Below are 15,908 nucleotides of genomic sequence, written 5' to 3'. Positions count from 1 at the left end.
CGATGAATAGGGACCTCATTTAGGCTGGGGTGTGTGCGTGCGCGCGTGTGTATATACACACAGGAGTAAAGACATGGTACGGAAGTTCAAAGTTAAGACACATATAGTATTCACACAGCGAGGGAAGGCCTTAATGTGACTGTCATTTGTCAGGATATATAAGGTGTAGGATCCTATGTGTGAGAAGGATATGGGAGTAGACATTGCCCCTATCCTAACACCAAAGTCCTACAGTAGGAGGATATAAAGGAGACTAAGTGTCTCCCGGTAACGTTGAAATTGCATTCATGTTCATGGATGAAGAAAATGCTCATGCCAAGTTCATGTGCTACATTGAGCCAAAATTCGAACCTGCTACTCGAGTTTGGTCACCACCCTTGAAGAAGCAAAAAGACCTAATAGAGAAGGTACAGAGGAGGGCTGCAAAGATGGTGCCGCAGTTAACAGAGCTGAGTTACATGGGAGAACTAGAGGCCATGAATTTTTACCCATGGAAGAGAAGAGAGTGAAGGGTGTGACCTGCGCATAACCTTTTAAGTTTTGAAATCATCTTGGTGTAGACTGAACACTTCCTCGAAAAGATGCAGGGATAGAACAACTAGGGGATGTAACATGAACTTAATAGAAAAGATGTAAAGAAATATACTTAGGTGAATGAGGAATTAGTGAATGTGGGTACGATAGAGAGGTTTGAGTTGTTTTTTCTTCAGTCCTTTGGGGCTACACGGGTGCAGAACTCTCTCCCCTTGCAGTCTTTTTCACTTCTGTCCCGAAACACGTGGGTCTGTGGCATTCCACTCCGTGAACACACACACACACACACACACACACACACACACACACACACACACACACACACACACACACACACACACACACACACACTCCACCTTATACGTAACACACGACAGCATATTATTCAACAGCGTATTCTATCTGTAAGTCTTCCTCGCGGTGTATGTGCTACGCGGGTGCCATACCTCATGAGCAAAAATCTTAGCCCATCAAAAGCCGGGGCCCCTGCGATTGGCGACCTCAATACATTCATATATTCGTAATGAGATCGGAGACGTATTATGGAAGTATATAGACTGCTTTCTCCTCAAAGATTATTGGTAGTAGGAGATAATGGGGAGGATCAGTATTCGATGAAAACAGACTCATGTTATTTTCATGTGTTATTTCTGTGATGGCGACAGACTTGCGCGACGCACACCTGCATACGTAACAGAGGCATAATGCATTACATGGGGGGGTGGTTATAAGAATCAGATATGATCTCTCTACAGTCTACCCTGAGTTAACGCAACCCCAGTTGAAATGCTCCTTTGACGTTCCTAACCTCCCTCAACTGAGGGAGGCGTCTTGCTTTGAGGCGTCGAGTTCAACGTTTCCCATTGCTTTTTTCGGGAGGTATAGATCTATCGGTGGCCTTCAATGCTGTCAGCAGATACGATCAACCAACCAAAGGACAAGAAGTTACCCTTGTGAAGGGGGGGCCAGAGCTGCATAAATGTATGTTATTATCCCTCACCACCTCACGCGTATCGTCTCCAGCGACATTCCCAGCTGGGTCAGGTAGGGTGTTGGGCTGGGTCGTAAGGGGCGAACGGGCTAGGGTGGGGAAGGGTAGCTCGGGGTGACGCGCCGGGTAGAAACGGGTCGCGGAGAAAGTACCCCGGTCCGCCCAGGTCTTCTTTTGATATCTCATACCGGGTTGGCCAAGACTACGTCATCTGATGATTATGACGGAATCGTAACAAGCCAAGCCTTAGTTATCACATCAAAGAAAACTTCGGTGTATTGAAATATTATCTTACGAGCAAAATCATTGTATTATGAACAGTGAGTATTAATCAGATTAGATGATTAATGTGTTAGTTTTTTTTTTTCCTTCACATTTGTGTTGCAATGAATAATCTCGCGAGTTCGTCTCGGCCACCCATGTGAGTATGATGCTGTCACTCTTTAAGGGATCAGGCCAAAGGTCACGTTGTCGTGCCACAAGAGGTCATACCCGTTCTTCTTTTTTTTTTTTTTAAGGGTCGTACCGTCGCGCAAGCTCTGGCCTGAACGTACCGTCGCGTAATCTCTGGCCTGAACGTACCGTCGCGCAAGCTCTGGCCTGAACGTACCGTCGTGCAAGCTCTGGCCTGAACGTACCGTCGCGCAAGCTCTGGCCTGAACGTACCGTCGCGCAAGCTCTGGCCTGAACGTACCGTCGCGCAAGCTCTGGCCTGAACGTACCGTCGTGCAAGCTCTGGCCTGAACGTACCGTCGTGCAAGCTCTGGCCTGAACGTACCGTCGCGCAAGCTCTGGCCTGAACGTACCGTCGTGCAAGCTCTGGCCTGAACGTACCGTCGCGCAAGCTCTGGCCTGAACGTACCGTCGTGCAAGCTCTGACCTGAACGTACCGTCGTGCAAGCTCTGGCCTGAACGTACCGTCGTGCAAGCTCTGGCCTGAACGTACCGTCGTGCAAGCTCTGGCCTGAACGTACCGTCGCGCAAGCTCTGGCCCGAACGTACCGTCGTGCAAGCTCTGGCCTGAACGTACCGTCGTGCAAGCTCTGGCCTGAACGTACCGTCGTGCAAGCTCTGGCCTGAACGTACCGTCGCGCAAGCTCTGGCCTGAACGTACCGTCGTGCAAGCTCTGGCCTGAACGTACCGTCGTGCAAGCTCTGGCCTGAACGTACCGTCGCGCAAGCTCTGGCCTGAACGTACCGTCGTGCAAGCTCTGGCCTGAACGTACCGTCGTGCAAGCTCTGGCCTGAACGTACCGTCGTGCAAGCTCTGGCCTGAACGCACCGTCGTGCAAGCTCTGGCCTGAACGTACCGTCCCGCTGAACAGATTAAAGTGTTTTCGTGATTTTTGAGACCAACCCTTTGGTATGCGATATATTACAAACGTTGTGACATACGTTCACGCATCACTGATGATAATGATAAATGATAATTCATTCATCTTGAACGTATACCCGTCTTATGTATATCTTTGCTTTCAGCGGCTGTCGAGTTACTCATGGAAGTAGGTCTGGAAAATGATGGTTTGGTGAGTTGGGCCTCAGGCCCATCGCTTGTCAAGGGCATTGAAGGCCGCCTACGTCAAGCCACGTACATCCACCAACCGATCTAAATACGTCAAGATACGTCGATGCGAGTACGGTATCCGGAGGGCGATGCGTTCTTTTTATCCTTTGAGAGGGTCAACAGTCTCTCCTTTTCACCCACTGACAGGTGTCTCTCTCTCTCTCTCTCTCTCTCTCTCTCTCTCTCTCTCTCTCTCTCTCTCTCTCTCTCTCTCTCTCTCTCTCTCTCTCTCTCTCTCTCGAGCCAAAAAGCATCTCTGACAACCTCAGAGAACACCTTGAGTCTGACAGTCCTTCATCTTATTATCAATATGGCTTTCGCAGGGCAAGATCCACCGGGTAGCCAGTCTTACCAACGTCTGCTCATCATCTCTTGAAGGGGACTTCTGGAGAATCCTATGCCGTATCCCTTGATGCAGCGAAAGCCTTTGATGGAGTATGGCATTGGGATCCCATCTCCAGACTCTTTCCTCTTTTGTCTTTCTTCCCTCCACTTTACGCCCTCGTGTCCTATACCCCTCTTCGCCGATGTGTCCCTGAGTTGTTGATGGGCCAACTTCTTCCTTTCCTTACTAGCGGCTGTTGCTCTCAGGGTTCTGTTTTGTCTTAAATTCTTCCTCCTTTTTATCAAGGACTTTCTTCCCTCAACAGAGGTAACCAGAGGCACCCATTACGCTGACGAACTTTGCCTTCTTCCATTTCACCGTGTCCACTCCATCCTCTGTTGCTTCAAACTTCTATAGATCCAGACTTGAACAGGATTTCTTAAGGGAGCAAACGCAGCTTGGTCAAGTTCATTGCATCTTGAACCCAGTTACCGCCCGTCTATCTCTCTAAAATCCTTCACCGTTACTTCCATCTCTTTTGATGGACGCGTAATTCCGTAACTCAGCACAAGAAACGTATCTTTTGCCACTGTAACATTTAACTTCACATTACTCAGATGGCTAAGTATGCCTCTTAAGAAAGTGGATGTCCTGTTTAGATGCCGCAAATTCATTTTTTCTGCATGGTCCCCCCAATTATGCAAAGAATTGATCCGTCCTTGAATGGAGCGCCACTGCTCTCTCACATCTCGGGTCCTTCTAACTCTACATGCTTACTAGACCGAGTCGAGTCCAAAGCAATTATATTCATCATATCTTCCAGTCTGGCCTCGAAAGTTCCCCTATACGCAGTGTTGGTCCTTTCTCCTTCTGTCGGTATTACTTTCGGTATCTGCTCCCGAGAGCTGGATGCTTGTGTGCCCCTCGCCATTAGCTACACCACGCCCTTCCCGAGTAGTTACTGCGTCATTTGTTTATTGTGTGGCCGTTTGTAACTCGAGGATGAGCCATTGTGATATCTGTTTCGTTCCCAGCACACCGCGAAGCTATGGAACTCTATATCTCCTCATATCTTTCTTAACAGCTACGATCTGTTAACGCGGGAAACGGCGATCAAGTATGAATAATATATGTACAAGATTCGAAAAAGAATTGTACTTTTGTCATTCATGTTTTAAGAGATCTCGTTTCAGTTGTAATCAGCTGGGAGTCAGGGACACACACATGAGAACGTCAGAAATTCATCGTCGCAGAATTAGGTCAGTTACAGGAATTGTAGTTGACCTTAACCAGCAGCCTTGATCCTACCAATGCGTCAGGTCGCATGTTGCAACCTTATCACTAGCACAAGAGAGACGCTTAAAACCCTTTAGTTGATGAGCCTGCGAGCCTGAACACATTGTAGGTGCACGGGGGGAAAATAAAGATCCGACTCGATTCTCTTAACATAGGCTTGCAGTGTCTCGAGAGGCAGTGTTCGCCGTTTGAATAGGTTCAACAAATGTTCTGACTGCATGCCTTGAACTGGCATATACGTATATACACACCCATGAGTATGACATACCCATAAGTATGAGTAAGCCAGTTAATGGAAAGTGAGTGAAATATTTTTTTTTTATATATATATCTATGGTTGTTGAGACGGCACAAACAACTGAATGCCTTCATCATGGCTATCTTGACACACGCACACAAACACATATATTTGTGTATGTATGAATAGATAGACAGATAGATATATACCTCAGCCTAAGCCCGGTAACCATTGATCGACAAACGCCAAGAGGAGGATGAAGAACTAGGTTTGGCTGTGGGCGGACCTCTGCTCCCAGGATTAGAACCCTAGTGATAACTCAGTTCCCAACGCTAACCACCTCGCCACGGAAGCCCATTTGTTGAATTCAAGGCAATTGAGTTCCGTCTGTGAGTTCGGACTTTTCAAACACCCTATATAACTTTGCAGTGCAAGTCACTGTGTATTAATTTGCGTGGGCCTCTTACCTGTCACGACAGAGTTATGTGCCAAGTATATTATGTCAAAGGTCATATAAGGTCAGACTTTGTAAGGTGACTGCGACTGTGTCTGCGACTTTACAGGGAAATGTCACGTGATGTGTGTCATAAGGTCGCGTAAGGCCAGTCAGTATGGTCTTTGGTTTACACTCTCTGGGTCTGAAAATGTTACTTGTGTTGACGATGGTCTTAGAGATACGGTCGAAACAGTTATGATACACCCCACCTCACCCCCTCTCATGTTAGAGATCGTGGGAGTGTCACTCTTTGGGAACTCAAAGGTTGCGTTCTCGAGAGCTCGTAACCTTAGGTATCCTATCGAGTTACCTTGGCAAGTAACCATCTACGTAGAGCAGTTGGCGAAATGCCCAGCGCGAGTTCCTGATTGCCACAACCACACGAGGATTCCGCAAAAGTTTTATGGGGATCTGTGGGTTATCTTATGGGTTTCAAACGTTTGAGATCCCCTGCTCTAATACGCTTGGTCTCTGTTTTATACCTCCGAACCCTTACACTATAGATATACTACTTCTTTCCCCCCCTTTACGGTCTTCAGATCACAGTCATAGATCTATCATTCCCAACAGGGTACATCTATTCCAATCACCCCCTCTCCTTGAAACGCCGACTTGAAAACTTTAAAATGGTTCATGAGGTTTCCTTGGGTCCAGTGCTGTGCTGCATGCCCCGGTTGAGATGCCTACAGCTGTGCTGACCATATAGCAGAGGCCATCTCTAGTGACATGGGAGTCCCACGTATTTTCTTCCTCTAAAGTCTTGTTATCTTAGTAATGGTTCGTTCGTTCTTCCTCTGATGCTTGTCAAATCAGGGACAGAGCATATTATGAGAAGTAAAATTTTCCTTTCTGACTCTCATTCCACCTTCATTTCTGTTTTCATGTAAAGAAAATGTACCGAACTGACTTTCTTTTCACAACTGATCCATAGCTAAATGCATCTCTAACTACCTCTGTAATTTAATCTCTCCTCCTCTTCTCCAGCCTCATCAGTCTGCAGTTAACTGCCCAAACGACATATCGGCTCTTTCGTGGCATCTTATATTCCTGCAAGTCTGGATGATTCTACTTCCACTTCTGCCTCCCCAACAGCCTCCCTGTGAACCTGTGCAGTCTCCTGTTTTCCTCACACAAGGTCTGCCAGGTTCTCTCCCAGTTACAGATGGAGGAGGCATATGGACCAGGATGGCATACTTCCTTGTGCCTTAGCCTCTGAGCTTGCTCCAGTCATTGGTCGCCTCTCATCTGTGTATGAAAACCCAAACTTTCCTTTCCTCTTGAGAACGCCTTGGTTCAGTCCATCCCTATGAAGGGAAACTTGCTCTAGACCTTGGAACTAATTGCTCTGTAGCATTAATTTCTTCTCTCGAATCTTCAAAGGTCTCCTCAGCTCTCATTTTCTCATCTCCTTCCTGATTGCCAACATGGCTTTTTGCGATGGAAGTCTACTACTGTTGATCTCTCTTGTGTAACCCACTTCTGGTCCTTCTTTCATTGATTAAGAGTCCCATGGACATACTTAAGTCCGTCCAGTTCGGGATTCTGGTTTTCTTGAGCGAAAGGAATTCGTCTCAGTCTTGTTGCTCGGCCCTGTCGAAGCTCCTCGGTACTGCTGATTCGTCCCTTCCCATTTGCCTTTTGCGTCCCAAAGGGTTTTGTTTCAGGAACAGACACATGGCTCTCGTAAGCACCTCTTGTATGTGTGTTAAAAACCAATATTTATTTACTGCTGATGAGTTTTTGCGTGTCTCTGATTTCCTTCTTTTAGCAAAACAGTGATATTTAAAGGGTACGAATTATTTGAGGAAGAATGGGCAGGAATGCGTTTTGGTATCTGTCGAAAACTTGTGGTCAGGCAAAGGTGGCGGAAGTGATCAGGAGAGAAAGTAGGGCACACGTCAGGACAAGGTGAGAGGGTGTGAGGAGTGATGGTGTGGTCCGGCGGCCGGAGATGTGAGGATGATGAGGTTGAACCTCGAGGTTGTGTGAACTTTTAATGGATGGAGATATGAGGGAACCGTTGGCAGGGGGTGTATAGGTGGAGTGACGAGGGACTGCGTTGGCTGGAGCTGCGGTGTGAAGTAAATGCTGGATAAGGACGGAGGTCACGCATGCACGGTGGGTGTGTTCTACACAGACGACACACTCAGTACAGATCACTGGGGAGCTTCAGAACGCTCAGGCGGAATTGGGTGAAGTACGTTCGAAGTGAAGAACTGGAGTGACAGGTGTAGTCAGACGATGAAGAGTTGAAAAGTGTTATGTGTCAAGTATGTAGGGACTGTTCATAGCGAAGTTGGAGGAACTTACGTCTCTGGTGATTGAATCGGTATAAAGTTTCCTGACAGCCTATGCAAGGGTATGAAGCGTCTACTGGAGTCTCGTATCTCTGTAAGAGCTCAGAAGTCCAGCCAACCTTGATGGTCGATGGTGAGACACTGGTTTATGGAGATATGATGACTGATTGGAGTACCTATGGAGGAACATTTCCCGTTGGATAGAGCGAAGAAATACTGATGTTGGAGAGGAGTATATATGAAAGAATGGCTGTGAACGTAAAACGTGATGGAAGGGATGAATTCGAGGAGGATGAGTTGAGAGGTTACATATGAGCGGGTTGGACTGAAGGGGCGTGAGGAGATCAAGTTGATGGCTGTGTCTATATGGATGAGTGTTTGTACAAGCGCCCATGGGAATATGACGCCGGGAGGACGTTAAAAGCAACCCTTCTGGTGGCTACTGGCACACGTCCTGTCACGTGTGCGCACAGTGACACACACACACACACACACACACACACACGTCGCACATGTATAATCACATTGACGATAAGGGCATCTCCAGGTCCGGCAGGCCTAGGGAGTGACGTGAGAGTAGCACTGTAACTCCATTGGTATGAGTTGGGTGGCCCCACGTCTCGTGTCGTATGGGTCGTGGAGGTGTATGTATATGGTCAGGTGACGACGGGCTCTTTCACCCCTGACGTGCCTGAGGGTGGCTAGTGAGAGCTACGCTGTCTCTGATATTTTATAGAGAAGAATATAACCTGAGAGTGCAGCGGGTACGTGGTATGAATACTTATCATGGGAAAGGTTACCCAGATATATGTATATGGCCCATAATGTTAGTGATCTCGGTGCAGTGGCGGAGTGTGTTTTTGTCTCGCCTCCCATTAGAAATTCGGTTAGAAATCGGTTGTGTGTGTGTGTGTGTGTGTGTGTGTGTGTGTGTGTTGCGGTTTATTGTCTACATTCACAGATGACTGACTTCAGGATTTGGATGATTAGGAAAAGAAAAAAGATATAATGCATTTCCTTGGCTGGGTTGCGACAAAAGACGTTTCACCAGATAAATTCTCTTGCAAGTCCCATGTAGCAAGTTTGTGAGTGTGAGTCTCAGGTGATGATTGTGGGAGGAAACTTCGTAGGTCGTGTCGTATTACCGTTGCTCCTTAAGCTGATCAAGTTTCAGATTGAAAATACGTTTCCTCGCGTCATCAATAATGTCGCTAGGATAACCCTGGTTAACGAATGCGTTCAGGCGTGGTGTACTTCGAGGTGGAAGGGTATCGAGGCAGACCAGTTTCTGTGTAAGTTCTGCCATAAACGGAAACTCAAACTCGCTCTGGCTGAAAGGGCGTTTCCTGGATGTGTTGACACCTGCCCATGGCTTCCTCAAACGATCTGATTACATCACCGTCTTTGAATGGACGTCTGGAAAATTGACTCCTACCGCGTACCTAAAACTGATAAGTCGATTGAAAGACTTGGGATATTTTTTTTTCCCACCATGGCCGTCTAGAGGCTCTCAAGTCTCTCCTTCCTGGGAAACAAATGGTGAAATATTACTTTCAGTGGGACGCAGGTCACTGAGGGTAAAGTTGTTCATTTCACACGTAAAAAGAGTTTATCGTGGGGCTCATCAGAGGGCCATAGGTACACCTCAGTGGTGTCAGCGGGTGGTGTTGCTGACCGTTTCACGTGCCCTGCTCAGGGTGGAGCGCTTAGGTTCGAATCCTGTTTGCGGCAGTCGGTCCACAGTCAACCCAGCTCTTCATCCTCCTTGAGAGGTTGATCGATAAAGGACCTCCTCCGTACAGTGTCATATGCCGGGAGGTTTGCCAAGATTTGTAAAACGATATTTACCGCCTCTTCATAGTGGCAGTCAGTTGATCACGCATAGGTTACTTTGGACTATAAGTCTCTTAAGTAATAACTTTGTCGTCAGTATAATTGTGTTATATAAAGTGTTGAGGATGTTGCTAATTATCCTGGGTGAAATTATGTGGCGGTAATCTTAAATCAGACGATGCTTTATCAACTCATTGCGAATAACATCCTTGCATCTGTTTACGTTCCGTTTCGTTATATCATTCCGTTTCTAGTAGATTACATACACTGTGATCGCTTCGGTAAATTCTCTTTACCCCGTTATTTTGGCGTTATATTTCCCATAGAATTATTTCACTATGACCATTTTGAAACAGGTTTATCGGCCACGGGAGAAACTGTCGTGACAATATTGGTTAGGTTGCGTAGATGTGAATTTGTCTCGCGCTGTGTTCCTGTGTTGGAGGAAGCCATCATCGACACGACGCAGCAGATGATGTATGACGCGCAACGCGCAACCAACACACACTGAAGAGGCAGCATAAAGCCAAGGTTTTGTGACCACAGTTGTGATGCATGATCGCATAGCATCGAATGATCAATGGTGAATCCGTGTCCTTTTATCGCCTGGAACAGAGAAGCAGATATTATCGCAGAGTCTTTAGGTAAGATATTGTTATGGATGACATGTTTCCACCTATATCGTAACCTTCTGTACGAATTCTCTGTCAGTTCACCAAACTCAACACAGTCAGATGCGTAATCTAACAAGGCAGTAGAGTAATTGTGTTGGCGTGTTATGTATTTGGTCAGTTCAGTATCACAAGGGGAGACAAACGTATGTTCTATGAAGGTGCGCGTTCATATGCACTTTGTTCGTATTCATATACCTCTATATGGGAAAAGACCGGTGTAGACCCCGTTGCTCACCAACGTGAGACGAAGGGCATTCGAGTACATAGCATTCGAATAGTCTTATCTCTGTTAGGGATGATCATAGCCTAGCGGTAACGCTCCTGCCCATTACACAGGGGTCCCGGGTTCGATCCTGGCTGTTGGAGGTTTGTTATATATATATATATGGTTCTTCTTGCATGGTATTACAATGATAGTATGTCTGCTTGTGTTGATTTCGCTTCCTCTTGTTAGGGCAAAAGATAAGAAACTTGACTGGATTTCGTACCTTGATTTTGTTAAATGTCTTTCCACACTCCACCGGTAGGGTAATGCGTGTTCAGTCCATCAACAAATGTTTTCCCCAGTTAAATTGCCTAAATTCGGTCATACGTTGCCGGCCGGCTGCTAGAACAGTCTGGAATGATTTTAATATATTTCCGCTGAGCGTGGTTGCCTGTTAACGAATCCAATTTTCCAAACGAGAGAAATATATTTTTGAGTTGTTGACCGTCGAACAGCCAGGGTTAGGCTGGGGTGTGTTGCTGGATCTCTCGAACCGTAGTTGTGGTTATTGTTATTGTTAAATTCCTCCGCGGTGATTGGCTGGTAGAACTCGTGCCATACTGCATTGATCATCGGGGATTGTAAACCTTGTGAGCCAGTTTGCGGCAGCAGGCCAGAAGTGCATGAGTGGTGCGCGGCCCCTCGTTAAATGGCTACTGGTACTGGCCTGGCAACGAAGAAACACTTTGCTTAACGACTGTAGGTGATTAGGTCATTAGTCTCTATCCTGAAACGATGTAATTTCTTTAGCTATTCTCTGCAACGATGGGCCACAGAAGACCTGATGTTGCTTCGTCATTTACTCAGAGAAGTTGATGAAAAATTATTTATTTCGTTATGTTTGGATGGGTTAAGCGCGTCAAGTTGACAGGGAGCGAGAGACACACCTCGATTTGGGTCATTGATTTAAACTGACGGTTTGGTGTTGGTGCAACGAAACAGCGAGCAGAGGGTTTTACTGCCAAAGAAACGCCTGAATAGTGTTGTCTCCGTAGCTCTTTCATCTCAAGGGAGTCACATGAGAAGCCGTTAAGGAATCACTCCTCATTTGCCAGCGTCCCCCAGAGCCGAAGCGCTGGCTTGCTAGGTGGGAGGAGGGAGGAAGCCTCCCTCACCTCAAGCGGTGTCCAGGCGCAGGGGACGTGCTCTGACTTAAGTTATAATGTTCGTTTTCCTCGTCTGCCGTTCGGTGAAAACAGCGAATGTCAGCACTTAGTTGCTGAGTCTGTACCTGTCTGTAATTGAGGTAGTAATTGTACTCTAATTACACTGGAAGATATGGGGGGCATCCCCACCGAATGTCTAATGAGTGCTTGCCGCTTTTTGGTGGTGAAGAAAACGAAGTATTATAATTAATCCCATCTACCTTTATAGAGCGAATCTTTCTCCTCCATATGGAAAGTCAGTGTCATAAGAAAATACCTGATTTCTTTTTCCTCAATGTTTTATTGGTTTTGGTATGTATTTACTCTAGTGACGAGAGAGCCTTAGCGTAATTAGTTTACTTGAGTATATTAATAGATTGCTGGTTAGGAAATGTAATCCATTTTTATAAAAACAATCTGAGTTCCTTTAATATGAAAAGCCTCCGTGGCGCAATCGGTTAGCGCGTTCGGCTGTTAACCGAAAGGTTGGTGGTTCGAGCCCACCCGGGGGCGTTGCTTTTCGTCACGTATTTTGAATATCACACGCATGGTCTAACTTGGCAGGAAACCCAGGTGTTACAGGTCTCAGATATGTGACAAAGTGTGTTCTGGGGAACTGCAGCACCGTGGAGCACACGTATTGATGGGGCGGGGGTGAGCAACGCGTCGCCAGCCGTTATTGACACCCTGTGGGTGGTGATGTACGATGCCTGCCTCCCAGCAGGTGTTGTGGCGCGTGTTGCCCTGCATTTCAAAGTCATTTAAAAAGAAAATACCTCTCTCTTCTCTTAGAAACTGCATTTTGCGTGTGTGTCTCTCTGTGTTTGAATCCCTGATTGTTGATTTGGAGGAGGAACCGTACCTTGTATTCATGTAATTACCTGTAATTGATACGAAAGAGTAGTGTTTTATACACGTGAAATCTTAAGATTTCTTTATTGTAACATGGCTTTTTTTTTACATGGTAACTGTTTATAATCATTTTCTTCGTTCAACTGGTTATAGGTATCCGGTGCTTTGTTAGAGTACATAGAGAACTTTTACTGACTTTATACATTTAGTTTCTTGTGGTGTTTGAAATTACATCTTTGTACTCTTAAGGGAAAGGAGTTTTAAAGTGGAGCCACCAGCCCCCAGTCTCCGCCTTATGCAAATGTTAATATCTGCATGCCGTCCATATTCACTATTTCATGATGTGGTCAATTCCATTCGTCTTCTGTGGTACAAGAAAAGCACTTCTTTAATCTTTTCTAACGAGTTTCTTGCATAATTTCATGTAAGGGCGCGTGGCTGTTATGTTCTTGCGTTATCATGTTGTTTAAAAGCTTTGAGCTTGTGATCAGGTCACCCTTTACTTTTCTCTCTTCCGTGATAGACAAATCTTAGGCTTTTAACCGCTCCCTTACATCAGTTCTCTCAATTCTGGTACGACTATCTTTGATACCCTCCTCTGGACCTTCTCCATTAGTTCTTTGTGCTTCTTCAATAAGTGCGCTCCTCTGGACCTTCTCCATTAGTTCTTTGTGCCTCTTCAATAAGTGCGATGACCGAACTTGAAAGACATATTCTAGGTTTGGCCCAATGAAGGATAGGAACAGTTTTCTAGCTATGTTGCTCCACCATGTACTTGAGTACTATTTTATTATATGCCAGCAGACAGTTTGTCTTCTCAACTGGTCTCCTAATGTAAGCACTCTAGCAATAGGTTAGTGCCGCAGGTGTAGATATGTATACATTATAGGCCTTCCCCCGACGTCAGAGAGCATGTGTAACACCTGAGTCTTTAACATAGTCCCCGATCGAACCTTTCCCGATAACAAGATGTTTACCCCGCTCGCCATAATGTTGTTGCCGAATTCCTCGTGACGTCACGCCGCGGTAGCGTTGTGGTCTTTCTCTGGTGGCATACCATGACCCCACCAAAACACACATTCATAATGACGTTCCCATCATAACATGTAGCAAATTACGGGGCTGAGTATGAACACCAGCTACGCTCTGAACTGTGTGTATTCTCGTAGGTTTACGTGGCTCCAAAATTTCTGTTCTGTAATCAAATACTTTATATTAGTGTAGACCATTTTCACAATTAGCAAGTATTATAAATACAAGGCAGGTAGGTATTATTATGACCGCATTGAACTAGTTTACCATCACTTACGCCCATTATCCGTGTTGTATCTAGTTTACTTGATGAAACATAGGCATTAAGTTATAGATTTTCTTTTCTATATCTTTATCTTATTGTACTTCTTAACGCCAGAATTGGGCGCAAACTTGAATCGCGCGGTCCTTACGTAATTGAATTTTCTTTCTCTCTTTGGAGAGAGTCGCTGTCTTTTCTCGTTGGGGATCTAGAGCCGTAATTGGTTCTTAACATAAACATTGCGTAGCCATCTTAGGTGGATAATGAAAGATCATTGGCCGTAAGGTCAAGGAGGAGTGGCCATCCGTCAGTACGGTACGACTTATTGGGCGTTTGATGATGGAAATGCTCAGTGAAATCCATTGCAATGTTTGAATTTGTAATTGTTGACGTGAATGCCGATGAATTTAAAAGTGGACTATGAAAGGTAGGATAAAAGTTGGTGTGTGTGTTGTCAGAAAGGGCGGAAAAAAAAGGCTCAGCTTGGATTACACAATACGTTGGGAACAATATATATATATATATATATATATATATATATATATATATATATATATATAGTTTGTCAAAACCCATATTTTTTAAGTAAACAAGGAGGTCTTTTGTATGTTTTTCAGAATATTTTTCGGTATGGAAATATGTGGTAATTTGTTTTTGTTTTGGTGAAAACGTGGGTGGAAAAAATACTTTTTATGCCTACGGGACGCAAAAAGGGTATATACAATCTTGTTTTTTTTTAGGAATATGAACTAAATTGGGGTATTAGATAATTCATCGAGACGAAAGGCTCACAACTAAAAACGGAATGTAGTACTGCATGTATTATTATTTTTAGTTGGTGTAAAGATATAATGAAATATTTGGAAATAAATGCGTTGAAAGTACGGTTTATTCGTCGTCCAGTGCGCGACAGGGTAGCAGGGTTAGCGGGGTTTGAACGAACCCCACTGCACGTACGCGCCAGCCTCGACGATGAAACTGTTTTGAAATCTCTTATCTTAGCCTGTTTCCTCCTCTCTCTCTCTCTCTCTCTCTCTCTCTCTCTCTCTCTCTCTCTCTCTCTCTCTCTCTCTCTCTCTCCCACGTCTTCACTCCGTTGGTCTAACTGCCAGCTTATCTGGCTCTGTAAGTCAGTGCTGGGTGAACGTGTTGTATTTTTTTCTTTCTCAAGACTAGATTTCGTTAAGCATAGCAAAACTTTCATTAGGATGGCTTTATGATAAAGATATTTTCAGTGTAACTCTCTCTCTCTCTCTCTCTCTCTCTCTCTCTCTCTCTCTCTCTCTCTCTCTCTCTCTCTCTCTCTCTCTCTCTCTCTCTCTCTCTGTCTATATATCTATCTATCTCGTCCCCGAATGTGATGAGCAGTCATAAGAAAAATATGAAAACATCCAAGGGGAAGCAGCAAGTCGAGTAAACTCAGTATTCATAAGAAGTGGACGCGTCTGCCGAATAACTCGCACGGCGTGAACTTGAAAATTCTGATTGGATAATAGAGAGCTTTAAGATAACGTCACTGGAGCTCGTTCGAGCACATCCGTTTTGCGGGGAAAATTGGGTTAGTCCCAACTTCAGGTTTAGAGCGTGTGGGAGGGTCCGAGAGAACTGGGAGGTTCGTTCCTGGTGGTTCGTTCGTGGTTTTGCGCTTTCTATCGAAGTGTCTTCACCATGAGGACCTTGGATGGTGATGGTGGTAGTAGCAGCAGCAGAGCGAGTGGCATAACCATGATCTAATTCTCAGTGCCGGGCAAGGGAGGAGGGCCGTGTGAGGTCAGCCATGTTGAAACTTTTGGGGTGTCGACGCGCAGCGGAGCCAGGGTCATTTAAGGTCACAGTAGCTCATGCGTGGGATGGTGGTCACTGTGGCTTGCACGCTTCAGGTCACAGTGGCAACCATGAGCTCTGGTCAGCTTGAGCGTTTAAGAGGTCATGGAATACCAAAACTGAGAGTTTTGCGTGTTCATGTCTTATTCCAATAAATAATAGCACAGTCTTTCTACCGGGCGGGTCTCAGTCCCTAGGGATACATTAAGTGTTGGAGTGTCTTCGGGATATTCTCCCCGGGGGGGTTATATAACCTTGGGAGTCACTCCTAGTGACGGGT

The 15,908-nt window shown here is 45.5% G+C and overlaps 1 non-coding gene across 1 annotated transcript; it reads left to right on the top strand.

Moving 5' to 3' along the window:
* The first annotated feature begins 12,097 nt into the window (after window positions 1–12,097).
* On the top strand, window positions 12,098–12,171 carry TRNAN-GUU (transfer RNA asparagine (anticodon GUU)). Its single transcript has one exon. It is a non-coding gene; the product is annotated as a tRNA-Asn (tRNA).
* The last annotated feature ends 3,737 nt before the right edge of the window (window positions 12,172–15,908 follow it).

This window comes from Panulirus ornatus, chromosome 56 (assembly GCF_036320965.1).
Source record: "Panulirus ornatus isolate Po-2019 chromosome 56, ASM3632096v1, whole genome shotgun sequence".
Lineage (NCBI taxonomy): Eukaryota > Metazoa > Arthropoda > Malacostraca > Decapoda > Palinuridae > Panulirus > Panulirus ornatus.
Note: the sequence above shows the minus strand (reverse complement) of the source record. Positions and strands in the feature narration are given on the sequence as shown.